Below are 17,111 nucleotides of genomic sequence, written 5' to 3' on the forward strand. Positions count from 1 at the left end.
GAAACACCAAGCAGGAGTAAAATTAAGTTGTCGCTTTGTTTAAAAATTTATAAGAGATCGTTTTACTACAACGTCGTGTTTTCCGAATACATTGTACTTATCGCATTTGCATAACTATACAATATGCATACACATAGTTTGCTGTGAATTATAATTATATTTTATGTTATCGTATTTTGTAATAAAAAGTGATAAACACAGTACCTAAATTTGCCTGCTAAAATCAATGGAACTGACGTACACTTTAAGCACGGAATAATGTCTACACATGTATGTGCTTTAGCCGTGAACATTAAGATAATATTCATCATACAAAAGTCATAAGCATTTTTATTCTCGCTTAGTTGTTATAACAACATGGCTTTTTTAAATTTCACATGTGTTAGCAATTTTTAGAGTATGTAGAGAAGATTACGAAAATGTGACCCATTTTATATATTAAAGTGCTTTGTCTGCAGCTTGGCCAAATTATGATGAATATTAGGAAAAACAAGCGCTAATGGTTGTTCAAACATAATCTAGGTAATTTCACTTTATTTAAGATAGGTTTGAATCAATTTTAGATGCCCTTCTGTATCTCCATTTAGTCAATTTCATTCCATTCTCATAAGTTATTAATATGTAAGATTAATTATGGATTATTTTCAAAATATAGTAATGTTGAACCTCCAGAACTCAAGATCAATTCTTTTGCACTAGACTTGTATTTATGGCAAAAGACCAATCGCTTAAAACATACAAATTAAAAGCTGCAATACGACAATAAACTTAATACAAACATACACTACAGGCAGGATGAAATCAATATCGAGTTGTTATACAAAAATATGTCTTCACTTCTTTAAAACAGTTTTGCAAGTTAATCATACGGACACATTTAGAATGTTGATTTTCATGCTATTAGTGGTCGCCTACTTTGCCATGTTATATATACAAACTAAAGTAACTATCAATATGCTTAATATGTATGTCGTAGCAAAACTACACATATAAACTAACATCCTTTTTATTATATTGTGTTCTTCTGTTAGTTTGTATATTATGGGTTGTTAACGCTTCTCAATTCGATTGTTTATCAATTAATTTCATGATATGGAAACAAATTTTAGCGCGAAAACGATACAAATATTTAATTAAAAAGGTTATCGTTTAACAGACGAGTAAATATGTACATATGAGTAAACCAGTCACAGCAATCCAACTACACTGAAATTGCAAATTCATGTATTATTTTGCATGCGGAAATCACGCAAACAACAGATTATGGTAAATGACGCGTGCGTATAGATCTATAAAATCTTACTGCACAAACTCGTGTTCAACTTGTGTGATGTTTCTACGCATTATGGAACGTAACAATGTATGACTTTATTCTTAGCATTCGTGCAAAACAAGCAAAAAATCCCCCTAAAACAAAACATCTCGCAATCGCAATCGTAACATTACATTTTCAAATATCTATGGGATTCTTAATGGGTTTTCCAGTCTATAAATATCTGAGGACATGCGATCGAGCATAGCTGACACGAAATATACACAACTATATGTATCATCAAATAGACGCCAGGACATTTATTGAACAAATCAGTTAAACATTGAGCCATTCTAACAAAGCAGGAGGCCTTTGGGGTGAGTGTATTTTCTTCTTATTTGCGCATGGTGTTTTTACTAGTTTGCAGTGTAACACTGAGATGTAATCAGTTGTGTCGGATTTGAATTGTGTAGTTGAAAGGTAATGCATATCATACATTCATAGGTTAAATTCCAATGTTCGTATAAGCCTTACGTTAAATTTGGTCTTATTTGTGCTAAAAAGAACATATTGTTAAAACAAAGTTGTATTTGTATAACAAAATAAAAAATGAAATTGATTGTTTGCTTTGGTGTTCATAAATAATATATGATTGAACGTACGTACCGTAAGGTAAACGTTCAAATGGAGTTGTGCTTTATTAACAACTTAGTGTATAAAGTTAAAATCCGAAAAAGGTTCTCAGGGATTGTGTTACATGGTAATATTCATAGTAAAACAATCATAGATGTAAACTGGTAAACCCTAATGTAAATTTGGAAGGACGTTTAACGGCTCATATATATCAAAAGCAAAATAATAAGCGGACCGACGGGACCTCAATTTTAACCTTTCGACTTTTATCTTAAATGACATCATTATGTTAGTGATTCAGTCAGCTTATTAGCCGATCGTTCGGTTTGTTATTCCGATTATCAGTGTTTTGAGTTCAGTCCGTCAGTAAAGTAGTCAATCATTTATACATCGACCAATTTATTCGTAGACCCATCCAATCACCCATTAATGTATCAACTAAGCAACCAATCAAGCCATCGAAACTGTTAACATCACTAAACTTATGACATTATTAAAAAACACACTAACCACCCGATATATGAATATATTTATTTTTTGTAATATAAACATCAAACATGTACCCATCTCATTTTGGCTCAAACATGATCTTTCTATAGGACGATTTAATGCGATTGCATTACCAATTGTTATTGAGCTGTCTTATTTGTAATATGGAAAGACAACGATCAACTATTTTAACCTTACACGCCGTTTCAACCTCTCTTCCAAAAAGGACTTGCATACGGACAACATAAACATCTTCAAAACAAAATTACATGTTCATTTTTTTCAGGTAACCATGGTAGTGAAAGTTCATTTCTGGAACGCTTCCTCGTCCAGACTGAATTTTGGCCACGTTGCATTAGAATTGGACGACGGTACATACATAAGTTGGTGGCCTGGAAGCCGAATGAAAGATCCATTTCATGCTTTTAAAGGGACGTTCGCGAAATGCTACCCTAGTCTCGATGCTGAAGTTGAGGAGCAAAAATGTGAACCAGAGACATATTGGCTGTTGTATTTAGATGAAAATAAAATAAAAAGCTGGTTTTCTGGACATCTTGAAGGCTCCTGTCGGTGGGACATTATATTTAGGAGTTGCGCTGTGGTAGTTCATAAAGCACTTAGTGAAGGGCATGATTTCTTCAAACAGAAGTCATCCGAGTTTATTTCACCTGCGGAAGTTATTGAACTTGTTAGGAGGTACGCATTAACGGAATAAACTAACAAATATGCACACACCTATCGAACAGGTTATGTATCGTGGTTCATCTCTCGAGAGACAGTGATAATGACCAAGTAGTCAATCGTTTGAAAACAAAGTGGCGAGTATTGTGCTTCCGAAATGTTCAGATATCGTCGCGGGAAATTCATATGGAATATATTGTGACACAAAATAAATAAAAAAGTGCATTGTGTATCTCGTTAAATGTATGTTTCCATATCACATCAAGCGTTGAAATGTTTGCTATTGCTATGAGAAACACTTATTTCTAAGTGTTAACTTTTTTTGCGAAATATTGTACGAATTATTTGTTGATGTTGAGTATAAAGTGGCTTTGAATAATATATACAACGATCACAAATGTCATCGCATTTTTACACGTGGACATATTGTTTTGTATGTGTGTAATCCATATTATTACTTTTTACAATCAATCAAAAATGTTTAAACAATACTCCTATGTAATACTTTTTTACGCAATACTATTAAAATAATTTTCACATTTCCATCCTAGTGTAATGTAATACAAGTTTTATTGAATGGTTAATGTCCCGGACGTGACCAAAAATAACAGTGTAGAAAATCGAGTAAACCGTGTTTGAACAAACATTAAACAATCCATTTGCCAAAATCAAAGCGCTGTAGGCGCTAAAGGCATGGGGCTAGGTTTAGTGTGACGTAAAATTCATTTAGGATGTTTTGTCCGAATTTCTCCCTTTGTCCTAATTTATACGGATCAACCCTAGCGGTTGAGTGCAGAAGCTCAGAGACTGTAAGAAAAGACAATAGTTGTGTATATACTACAGTGTACATAGACGGTGGAGGACAACACGATACTGGCTGTGGGAACGATGCTTATTTTCATTCAAAATGATGTTTTAGTAATTAATATCATAGCCGCACGCTTAACACCTGTGAACGTAACAATTGCCTATACATACCGAGATACCACCGGCGTTTCCCGATACGCGAAACGAATTTACACATGGGCGAGTTGGAAAAAGAATTTGACATTTTCATTTGTTCATATGTTTTGTGGAAATTAGTCTACGTTATGTAGACTTGCCGGTGCTTTGTGGTTAATTGAAAATTGTGTTAACATGTGTAAAAATTATGTCAAAACACGTCTAATACTTAATAGTGTTATTGAACGTATGTGATGATTTGTTTGTAATATTACTTGAGTATATATCGTTCTGTGAATTGTGTATTTCGTAAATTAAACATGTTATTTATAAAATGTTAACATTGATGCGTAAATTTGTGTTGAAAGAAAATATGCCTGTTTTGGGATCCCACGTGAAATTATGTAATAATTATGAACAAAAATACATTTGTAGTTTCTTTCTTCATACACATTTATAAAGTCACCTTTTTAAAATTACATTAAATGGGTCATGCGGCATCATACTTGTAAAAACTCGTATTTAGAATTAAGACGCAATAATGGAATACGGTGTTCACAACAATTATTATTCATTATTTTAAACCTTTCACTATTGAATTCCAATTTGCCATAAATAAAAACAAAGGGTTTTTGGTGAGTAACATAAATAACCCCTTAAATTTAAATTAAAAGCAACACTAAAAATATTCACTCTACAGTACATTTGTAAAAATGACAGAAATATATGAAGCAATAATGAGACGCATTTCGACGGAAAATGTCGTCTTTAATTAATCATAACGGACAACCGCTTATATAAGGCGGACGAGAATTCGTGCGTCGATAACAATTTGCGTGTAAGTTTCGCGGCGTATTCCTGAGCTATTGTCAACTTGTCAAATTAATGAAAGGCTTCGTACTGTTTAAACGGGCATTTACACTGATTTTTGCATGTTTTGAAGTTTGCAATTAAATACATTATATTGATAATTGTAAACATTGGAAATAAAAAGCTCCAGTAAAACAATCGAGAATAAAATAAAAAAAAAAAAAAGAAAAAAAAAGTAAACCACAACTGGGTTCGAACCACTGACCCCTGGAGTCCTGGAGTTAAAGTATAATCCATTTAGACCACTCAGCGCTCAAGCAATGTAGAGAGTATTTAATATATTATATAAGCTATCCGCGTATATTCCCAAAATATAACGACCACGATAGAACTCTCCAAATAATTCAATCGTTTCGCGTTGCAACGCTTTATTATTTTCAGGTTTTTAAATCGTCAAAAGATGCATATATTTGCTTTTAGAGCTTGGCAAATGTTTAGTATTACTTTTTCCTCACAAATATCATAACTAAAACGAAAACGTGCGAATTTGAAACAACTTTTTTTTAATTTTGTCAATTTACCAAAACGTGAAAAGGCCCCTTTAAGGTTTGGTCTGATATTCACTTTAATAAAAACTCCTAACTATATTATGTAACTATCTGGGGTAAGAAAATATGTCAAAATGATATTTTCTTCAAATTATTTTAATAGATAAAATCATGATTTTACGCAATTGATTGTTTAGTTTTCTGCAAAAAAATATTCCAATACTCAGCTTACACCCAAGCAATGTCCACACGATCAAAAACGCCATATGTGTTTTAGTTTCGCGTTTCTGTCTTATTATCTGACGGTTATGTTAAATCTCTATGACATGTACATAAAGGTTACTTACTTGGTCCACGTACCAGCACAACCCATAATAATATACATATACACATATAATACCATATTTCATTTACCTGATGACCTATTCATTTAGAGAGTTAGCTAAAAATAGAATTCAAATAAAAAACGTTTTTTATTTTGAACCGATGCCTTTTCACATTTTCATCGACAAGCTGAAAACAAATTACACCATATGTTTCTAATTTTTAATCAAGTCATACATTGAGGCCGAGACATATAACGAATATAGAAATTAATACGTTAACAAACAAGCGATTATGCGGAAATGATTGCGGCGGTCAAGCGGCTATTCGTATAATCGCGAGTCGCTTGTTTATCAATGTGCATGTACTATTTATAAGCGGTGTCTGATGTAAGTTCAATCAAAATTCTTCTTTTTGTTTGTCCCCGTAGTTAACCGGTAGGCTAATAAAATAAAATGAGCCTTTATATAATACACAGACAGATACTGTAAGACAGGGTTTGTATTACAAGAGTCTGGTGTTAAACATATTTCACATGGCTTTGTTGTAACTATACTACAACTGATCGTACAACTTAAAAAATATTCAAGACGCTTATGGAGTTTTTCATCGACTTACTTTCAGATACATCTATTATATTCAATATTATGATTTACAATATTATGCATATTAAGAGTTAGACTTTATTAATATGCGCTATCTTCATTGTCAGATCTGTAGACTAAGAAGTTACATGTTCGTATTTAAACATTGAAACTTGTTGAAGTTTAGAAAACTGTTAATTAACCTCCAGTACCACATGTGTACTGTGAACATTGATTGAATTCAAATGAAAATATCTGTATATTCATAATTGATTTATTTGGATGTCGATTTTGTATAATCGGAACATAAAGCGTTTTACACTTTACCGTTGTACAAAACAGATATTTAAATCTTGCATGTGAGCATTTAAATAATGCTCTGTTAAACAACTGAGCTGAATATTCATCACGTGCAACATTTCTGGTGATGAATATTATTTGCGGTCTTTCCCTTCCATCAAGACAAATGTTTTTGTTTCTGTTTGTTTTTAAATAATATTCTTTACGGTTTTCATCTTTGTTCATCGTTTTATTTAGCCCATAATACTTACTTAAATACCAGAGTGATAACGATACAACAAAATAAAATTCACTATTTATCGTACAACTGAAAAGTGTATTCGTGAGTAAACTAGATCCCAAAATTCAAATCTGCTGATATTCCAACCCTTTTTGGCAGACCGTGCAGCATCAAGCCTACGTGTCGCGTGCATATTGATCAATAATATCTTACTGCGCATGCTCTTGTTCATCGTTTAAACGTTTTGCTACGCATTATGGAACGTATAAAGTAAAGCTTCACTCGATACAATCATGCAAAAACAACTATAAAATCCCCCATAACAACGACACTCGCAATATTACATTTGAAAATACGTGGAATTCCGAATGGGTTTTCCAATCTATAAATAGAAGAGGAAACGCGATCGAGCATAGCTCAGCTGAAACGAAATGTTGTAATTGTCAAGTGCTTGTCGGGCGTGTTATGAAAATACACCACGAAGTAGAACATAAAGTAATTCTTACAAAGCAAAAGGACTATAGGGTGAGTGTATTTTCTTTTTCATGTCGCATGATCGTAAACTAGTTGGTTTCACTCTACTTTAGTGAAAACAAATATGTGTGTAGGGTGAGCAATGTTAAGCTGAAATATAATGAGTATCGTACATCGTTAAATGTCAGCCCGTTGTTTTGTGTAAGCATTACGTTAAAGTTTATGTTCTTATGTAAAAGGGAAAACTTGTGTTAGGACCAGGTAATAAAAGCATTACACAATAAGAAATGGGATGTATTTTGTTATCTTGGTGTCCAGTTACAGTAAACGGTTAACAAGTGTCAGGTAATAAAAGCATTACACAATAAGAAATGGGATGTATTTTGTTATCTTGGTGTCCAGTTACAGTAAACGGTTAACAAGTGTATACGCACTGAAACGTATACGTACAAAAGGTGTTTTGCTTTGCAAACAACGCAGTGCAAAAAATTAAAATCCGACAATAGCATATGTATAGAACGTATTTGGGGAGTTTGTAACATGAACATGTACTAACTGAAACAATTCAGTATAGATGTATTATTCCAATTGTTAGTGTGGAATAAAGTTTTTAATATTGGTAGCTATAAAAAACAACAATGTATCAACCATCTATCGATACACGCATTAATTAATCATATAATTTAAAGAACCACTTAACTAACCAGCAATTCAATTTGTTAGCTTTTATTTCCATTATTTACACATGATGTGATTTCCTTGGATATTTGTTCTACCGGCAAGTAGGTGAAGGAAGGAAACAATAAATTACCGTTAACTATTGCATCCACGATATTGTGATTACAGCTATTTATGAATATACATAAATATACATGACAAGCCAAAGGTCTAGAGGGAAACACAATTATTAAGTATTATGTGTGGAAAAGCTTCATTCCACTAAAATATTATTCAATCCATTAATTTCTTAAAGGCAGCATTTTTATATGCATATTTGTTACGTAACTGAAAGCGCCACACTGCCGCCCCATACATTTGCCTCCCTAGGCGGCCGCCTAGTTTGCCTAGTGGTTAAACCGGGCAATCGTACACAACAGTTTTTGAATATTTCGTGTAAAATGTCACGTTGCCATGTATAGATCCATAGGGAATTTGGCGAGTGCAATAAGTAGCCCTTGCCATTAGAAAGAAAATCACCAATGCGCTGAGGGCGCTCAAGTTGTTTAAAAAGATGAAGATTGTGTTTAACAAATAGTACAGTCATATACAACCTTTTTGGCAACTGAAAGGAAGGGAATCTAAATAGACTGGACATTAAACAACTGCGTTTCATCAGTTTGATCAATAATTTATTATTAGGGTAAATAAAAAAGAAACATATAATTACACGCTATCTATTAATTGTAAAAGCATTCATAAAGGGAACGTGCATTTATCAACAAAGAACTTGGCCTAAATTGCACATTGGTAATACCAATTAGCTTCAAAAAGTATACACATGTCTCCGATAGGTGAAATGTGCTTTCAAAATATTATTTATAACAATAATTAAAATCTTACATTTGTTTCACCATGCTGCTATTATTAAATTTCATTCTGAACGTATACCTCTTCAACCACTGACTGATGTCTGTGTCGTACTGCCAATGAAATGTCCCTACTGTAATGGAGTAACAAGTTTACAGAGGTATGAACACTTGCTGACACAAAATTGTAACTCTTTTATGCGACTATTGAAAATAATTTACAAGATCTAGTGATCTAAAATAGAACACATAAAAAGTAAAGCAAACAGACTTCAGTGTATGCAATTTTGTATATATATAAAACTAATTTTATTTCTATACTTAATGCAACTTTTCCATTTTGCTTAACACATATCATCGGAGTGACAGTAAACATAAATACTGTCTATCAATGAAAATACTAGTACGTGAAAACAAATGCAAGTATTATAATGTACTTCTTACATAATATAAAACATTATAGGGATAATACACGTTTTCGAGGGCATGATCATCTGCGGGCGCTCGAAAAATCCGTTCCTGACCGAGTGCGCAGCACATATTTTAAATAAAATATATTTTCTAAGCAGACAAAACAGCGCATGAATCATTCAGATCAATTACAATTGCTTTGTCTTAACTTAAATTGGGAAGTGAAAATTAAAGTTATTTAACAAAATTCTATTGATCAAGTGATAGATCTTGATGAGAGGTGCACAAAATGATGAGCATTATTTAAATATTAATAATATATTTTAAATATTGTTTTGTGAAATCTTCAATTGTGAGTTTGTATGTCCAATCGAGGAAACATGCACACGTTTTTTCCATTAGGAATAGTATCCTCTGCCTGCCCTTAATTTGAACGAAAAACAAGACTGCATCAGGACATGACTCAGTAATCTTTATGCAATGATGTGATATATTAAGACTATAAAATCAGCCATTTGACAAAGAAAACAACAATAAATTTGCCCAAAAGTTTTTAGGCTCGTCATTCATTAAAATACTGTTGTTGTTGTGTGTTTCAAAGCTTATTTATCAACATTGCTTAAATATTGATTTTTGAGTTTTGTAAAGAAGGCAAATCATAATAGACTAGTACACTCTCTTTGACTTTAATATTCTCTAAAGTTGGGCTATACGGGTGGCATCTAGAGTGTTAACACGCTTGTTTCTTTTATTTTACCTGGTGACCCACTTCTTTACCACACAAGACCCAGTTTCGAAGTTAGACAATATATAATTAGGAAAATTGTTCTGAATAATTATCATGAAGAAAAATGTTGTCAATTAGTGTGGCCTCTAGTGGTTTAACAAGGTAAATTTTGACGACGCACGAAAGAAAAAGGCGATCACGGCACAGAACAGGACACGCTACATTCAAAATGTTTGCGTCCTCTGATCGCATCATAACAGAAACTCTGCATCCCTTGCAACATTTGTTCGAGCTCGACGCAGAGATAAAAGAAGTCACTGATAGTGACATATTATCCTCAACAAAACAGTTAAATGATTTTTCATTGTCTGTTTTTTAGAATGTTGCGAGGTTTGGAATAAGCGTCAACATCTTCCATAAACCGTCGTGTCGCATTTGCCTTCTAGAAACCGATGCCACTAAACATATAACACCATTTTCCTCTGAAGTTGCTTTTTGATTACTAATAATATTCAGGTAGTTTAACAGGTTCTTCAATATGTTTCAGTAAAATAAAGTTATGCAAAATACCTTTAGTTAAATATAATTTTAATAATATTTATTAAGTTAATCAAAGGTAATACATTATTTCTGAGATCACACAAGAAGTGCATAGAGCTTTTGGGAAAGTAGATACTTTTATGTTTGTTATATAGGCAAACAATATAACTTCGTAATATAATATAAAGCATATTGTAATTCTTGTTCACGCATTTGCAAAACTAATATTACACACACGTTTTTCTTTCTTTGTTACTTTTCTTTAAACATATGTCAGCAAATAATGTATGTGTCGCTCAAGTCTACGAATGTTTTAATTAAGAAAAACGAATTGCATCATCCAAGTAACCTTCAACACGGTACTCTCGCGGTACTGGAGGAATAATCATTCGCTTGTATACACCAACATTATATATCGGATGAATTATTGAATAAACAATCATATTTAACTTTCCCTTTTGTTCAGAATTACTTATGACGAAAATATATAAATTTTAACTGTAAAAGTCACAACAACAACATCATCAACAACAACACTGTCCAGTATTCTTATTTATTATCACGTCGGGTATTTCCATGGTAAATAGGTTAGATAACACTATAATTAAATAAAACTTGAATAAACAAAGAGCTTACATGCCATCAAAAACAACAATCAATGATATTTATATCATTTTAAATAACTTGAATTTAAGACACAAACATAAATAAATATCACAGTTATTGTCAAGCCCTGCTCAATTTTTATTTCAGTATGGTTTTTATTGTTTGTGCTTCAAATTATCAATCTATATTAGACAAATAATTACTAAGAATCGATTGATATTGGCAGCGAGCGATGTTTTCTTCCAAAATTATCCAGGTTTGTTTGTAAACAAAAGCCAGGAGGCATAAACGATATGCCGCTAGAATACCGGGTTTGGGTATATGTATGCTCCGAGCTTTGGGTCGATATCACACAAAGCAGTCCTTTCCATATTACGTGATGAGTTTTGCCCGAGGATTCATGGTTTACATGGATACAGTGAATTTACAAGAAGTCTAACGGCTCCATACTGTGCATTTTAATCTGCAACTTTGAAAGACCAGTAAATGTGGAAACTAATGCCGTAAAGGTCTAGAAAGTGACCAAATCTATTAATTTTTAGAACGATCGAAGTGTGTTTTTATCCAATCTTGACACATCGCTATATCCGGAATCCTCCGCAAATTTGTGCAATAAATCGTCTGCTGATCCAGAGTGGTTTGTATCCTCAACTTGTATTGTGCACTTATAAATTTCATTCATAATCAACGAATGAAATTTAAGCTATCTAAAAACCATATGTAAAGAGTTAACCTCTCGGTGAAGTAAATAATGCACTTGTTTAATGATGTTAATAATACTCTTCCGTTGAAATCTTTATCGGTGCGGATGTGGGCTGAGTGTACACAATTGTATCTCAAAGAAAATACTACAACAGTTTGCATTCAGTCTTCGACTTTTGAGTGATTTGGGTAATAGTATTACTTATTCAGACAGATTTTAAGAAAACCACTATTAACCTTAAACCAAAAATATCGACTATATATTACATTTGTCATATAACATCGAAGATATGTAGAAATAATTCATCATCATCATCTTGACCGTTGTTGTAGTTTTGTGTTGTTTTTTTTTTGGGGGGGGGGGGGTGAGTGGGGGCGGGGGATAAGGGACAAAAGCAATAATAAGCCGTATTTTAATGGACAATTTCGGCTTTAAGTAATGCTTGATTGGTCATTGTCGGCTCGGGTACTACTAAAAGTATCCCGTGTACTCTTAAGTATACTTAAATGTACACCGGGTACGGAAAATATTCTAACACGTACCCGGCTAATTTTGATTGTACCCGAGTTTTATTCCTCTGAGGTCTTAAATCGCGCTAAGGAATACGAAACACAATTGCCTTTATAGGAGGAGTTTCGATAATAAATATGCCATTGTACGGAATATTGACATAAATATGAAGATAATTAATTTGAACAAAATAGCCGACAACGACCAATTAGGGGTTTTAGTATATTTTCCGTACCCAGTGAACATTTAAGTATACTTAAGAGTTCCCGGGGTAAATTTAAGTAGACCCCAAGCTGGCAATGACCAATCGAGTAATAATCATAATGAGCAACCGGTTATAATGTGCGGGCCAGCGAGCGTGCGTCAATAACAAGTTGGTCTCGTAATAACCATTTTTAATGGTTGCGTGTCACGGAATTAGACGACAATTTCGAGCTAACAAAATACTTTAAAATGCCATTGTATCTTAACATATTGCTAGATTTAAAAAAAAAAGTCAAATAATGAATAAGTAGCTCCATCGCGAACGACGGCCCCTCAATCAACAATACAATATGCTCAAAAATTTCGTTTTTTTTTTTTTTGGGGGGGGGGGGGGGGGTAAATATTGATAAGATTTGCATGTTTATATTATTTACCGTAGTGGGTCCTGTACTAACTCTGAAAACAGGGATCCCTTATCGAAACAAAACAATAATTACGTCGAAATGTACCGTTTTTTTTAACCTTGTCTGGATTGTCAAGTATTTACATAAAATCATGTTATACCATAATTTATTAATATGATTTTTTTTTAAAGCTAAGTGTAAGTAAGCTTTTTACAAAAGCTAAGTGTAAGTAAGCTTTTTACTTCAAAGTGCAGTCATCCAAAAGGTTGTTTTTTAAGTAATCAGGGTGCAGAATAAACGGGGTTTTCATTGGTTTACACACGGGATGGACGGAATGTTATCACGACGTTAAGAACTTTATTTTTTTCTGATATTCTCAAGTTATTTAAATACATTTGCAAAAAACTATAGTGAATAAAAGACAGGTTTTCTTGCAATTTGTGCCGATATCCTAAGTTATAAGAATAAATCATTGAATACGTCTGAAATCGGTGATAAAATTTCACGTACGTGACACATAATCATGTACAATAAATGCAGTAAAAATGGATTTTTTTAACAAGAACACATGCTTATTAAATAAAGGATCTCTGATGTATTTCAAATTTTCATAAGCAGCATAAAAAGCTGTCTTTTATGCACTAGTTGAAATTCTTAAAAAAAACTTGTTTTTTAAAAGTTATTTGAAATAAAGCACCACTTACCGTCGTTTAAATCCGAAAAGGTTAAAAGTCGGAACCTCAAAAAGTTACGTGATCACGCACCCTGGTAATGCCATATTATGTTTCTTCAAAATTGAAAAAAAAACGCCTGATGTTTATAATCATGAGACTTGTCATACATCGACGCCGAAACATAGCATTAATGTACAAAGTTATTATTTGCATAAAAGCGATTAAACGGGAAATAAGATGAGTTAAGTATTTTCGGCGGGCAGTTGAATCAGGAAGCGACTGTTTATTATTTACATGTGATATTGATAAACTGTGTTTGATGTTTATTGAATCAAAATACTTGTTATTGCTATTTAGTTTTCCGGTATGTGAAATACAGTTAATGCATGTTTATATATACATACACAGAAATGTAATCTAAAACATGGGCTTAATAATCCATGTCTTGGTTAATTCAAATGACAAATGTATTTTTTATTCTTGTAATTATACTCGTTGTGTAAATAATTTCAGGTCATCATGGTAGTAAAAGTATTTCTTTGGAAAAGTTCTTCGAAGAAAAGCTTTGGCCACATCTCAATGGAGCTAGAAGATGGGACATACATAAGTTGGTGGCCTGAAACTCGGATGGAAGATTTAGTCCAAGCGGCAATAGGAACTAATGCGAAATGGTTCGAGAGCCTGAATGCCGAGATAAATCACAACCAAGCATCGCCAACCGAGACATTTTATCTTCTTGGCCTGAATGAGGGAAATATTAAGGTTTGGTTCCAAGGGTACCTATCGGGGTCATGCAAATGGGATATTATGACAAGGAGTTGTGCTGCGATTGTGTACCATGCGCTATGTGAAGGCGCGGATTTCTTCGCGGGAAAAGCTACGGATATTGTGACACCTGAAGGAGTCGCCGAACTTGTTCGGAGGTACACAACAGATAAGAAAGTGGACAAAGTCGTTGTTTCCAGCTGCAAGCCGAAAATTAAATAAACTGCGAGTTTATTGTGTCAATAATGAAAGTTAAGTGAAGTAACATTGAAAGATACTTACTATTTTCACTTCGGCAGAGGTTATAGTACTCACAACTAAATTTTAATGTAATAACGTTTGAAATATTGAGTTGTTCGAGAATATGTCTTATGTAGCCTTTACAAAGTATTTTTATCGAACATATCCACAAGGCGAACGTGTTTACGAATATGACCGTTTATATGTTCTGTAGTTTGACAGACTATTTTATTTAAAAGGCCAGTAATCGGCTCGGTATACAGACCTCTTTACGTATATGAACAGTAATTGGCTTTTTATGTCCCCCACCACATAGTGGGGGATATATTTTTTTTGCCCTGTCTGTTGGTTGGTTGGTTGGTTGGTTGTAGGTTTGTTTTTTTGCTCCAACTTTAACATTTTGCCATTACTTTTGCAATATTGAAGATAGTTAGCAACTTCATATTTGGCATGCAAGTTTATCTCATGGAGCTGCACATTTTGAGTGGTGAAAGGTCAAGGTAATCCTTTAAGGTCAAAAGTCAAATACATAGCTTCAAAGCGGCGCAGTAGTGGACATAGTGTTTCTGACAAACACATATCTTGTTATTACCTGTTTTCGTATATCACTAGTAATAGGCTCGCATGTGTGCCTTCTGCGACTATTAGGTAGCTAGTGATGTTTAATAATACATAAAACATTAGACATTCGCACATGTCTTAGTTTGTTTGAAAAAGTTGTGATATTGATTTATCTTCCGATTCTCTTTTATTTAGACGGTCATTCATTCATTGAAATGAGCAGTCGGGTAGGATAATGTACTTTGAAATTGATGTTCAGGGGTGTCTAGTTAATACAGTTTACATATTTCTACGCGATTTATAGCTCTTTGCCTGTTATTATTTCGCATAATATGCTCCGTTACTGATTTGAAATTAGCAAAAGCTTATTTGCGTGTAACGCGCAACAAACTCGGCTATTCGATGCTTATTGTAACATTTAAAGGGGCCGTCCAACAGATTTTGGCATGTATTGAAGCTTGTCATTAAATGCTTTTATATTGATAAATTTAAACATTTGAACTAAAAATCTCGTGTAAAAAAAAGAATACAATTTAAAAAAAAGGAAAAAAGTAAACCTCACCAGGGCTCGATCCACGGACCCCTGGAGTCCTGGAGTATAAAGCCTCCGCCTAGACCACTCGACCATCCTCGCTCATGTTTTGAGCGGATGTATTTTATAGCTTTATAAGCAATCCTCGTAGTTTCCCAAAATATCGTTTCGCGTCGATACGACGCTTTATCTGTTGGACGGCCCCTTTAATAATCATCGTTAAATAAAGTAATAATGCTCACTGCGGTATCGTACTTGTTTCAATTCATCTATTCAACTGACTTATTCTTGCATATCATATTCATTCATGTACTTGTGCATAGTCAATAATGATTTAATATGGTCAACATGTATTCATATAATTATAAGAGACCAATAGCAAACAAATGCTTACATTGATTACATAATCTTATTTATTCACATTAAATAAACGACACTTTTATACACATTACATGAATTATGACCGTAGTTAATATAAAGTAAAACACACACACTATGAAACCAAAACCACTTTTGATCTGCGGAATTAAACATATAACTACAGTATCAAACAAAAATGTATGAACATTAACTAGAATCAGTTTTAAAAACAAATAGATCTAATGAACTTGCATATGGTGATTAAAGGGGCCTTTTCACAGATTGGCATATTTTGAAGTTAGTCATTAAATGCTTTATAATGATAAATGTAAACATTGGATCTTAAAAGCTCCAGTCAAAAATCTAGAATAAAATTTAAAAAAAGGAAAAAAAGTAGCCGGTACCAGGGCTCGAACCAGTGACCCTCGGAGTCGTGGAGTTAGGCTGGAGTAAAAACGCAATAGCCCTCTCGGCTATTCCGCCGAGTGTACATGTGATAGGTATTTTATACGTTATATAATACATACCTTACTATATATAGTAACAAATTTGTACAGTTGTTCATGCTATTATCACCATTGCGGGGTCATTATAAATATTCTGCCCTAGGGCCGATTATTTATATTCGGCCCTCAGAATGTGTGCGCGTGACGTTCAACTGGAAAAAAATGGCGTCTACATCCAGTCTTAGCCAATATCTAGGTTAGATCTATTGTTCTACTCACCGAAGTTGTGTAATAACTATGTTTATTTTCGTAAAGTTTAATTTGCTTCCATGACCAGTTAAAATATTGGACACATTTCTTGATCACCATCCACCTTTTCCATTTTAAAGCACTGGATAAAAGCAGGCAATACCTTGTGGATAGACATTCTTTGATCGACCGACAAAGGAACGACTTATTCATCACAGAAATTACCCTTTTAATTCAACATCAATTTCCTTTGAACAGTTAAAGAACAATTCACTTACTCTTTTCTTAAATTTAATCAATCAATTATTCAACAAAATATCGCGTTATTCGACATTTTAACGAAATCGAAAATGCAGTCTCACCAGTTTCATTCCAGTTTTATATCCCAACACTGTT

The 17,111-nt window shown here is 33.3% G+C and overlaps 2 long non-coding RNA genes across 2 annotated transcripts; both read left to right on the forward strand.

Moving 5' to 3' along the window:
- Nucleotides 1–1,497: 1,497 nt before the first annotated feature.
- Nucleotides 1,498–4,423, forward strand: LOC127850101 (uncharacterized). Its single transcript, XR_008035056.1, has 2 exons — nt 1,498–1,629; nt 2,661–4,423. It is a non-coding gene; the product is annotated as an uncharacterized LOC127850101 (long non-coding RNA).
- A 2,756-nt stretch (nt 4,424–7,179) lies between these two features.
- LOC127850100 (uncharacterized) lies at nt 7,180–16,671 on the forward strand. Its single transcript, XR_008035055.1, has 2 exons — nt 7,180–7,308; nt 14,076–16,671. It is a non-coding gene; the product is annotated as an uncharacterized LOC127850100 (long non-coding RNA).
- The last annotated feature ends 440 nt before the right edge of the window (nt 16,672–17,111 follow it).

The sequence above is a fragment of the Dreissena polymorpha genome, chromosome 11 (genome assembly GCF_020536995.1).
Source record: "Dreissena polymorpha isolate Duluth1 chromosome 11, UMN_Dpol_1.0, whole genome shotgun sequence".
Taxonomy (NCBI): Eukaryota; Metazoa; Mollusca; class Bivalvia; order Myida; family Dreissenidae; genus Dreissena; species Dreissena polymorpha.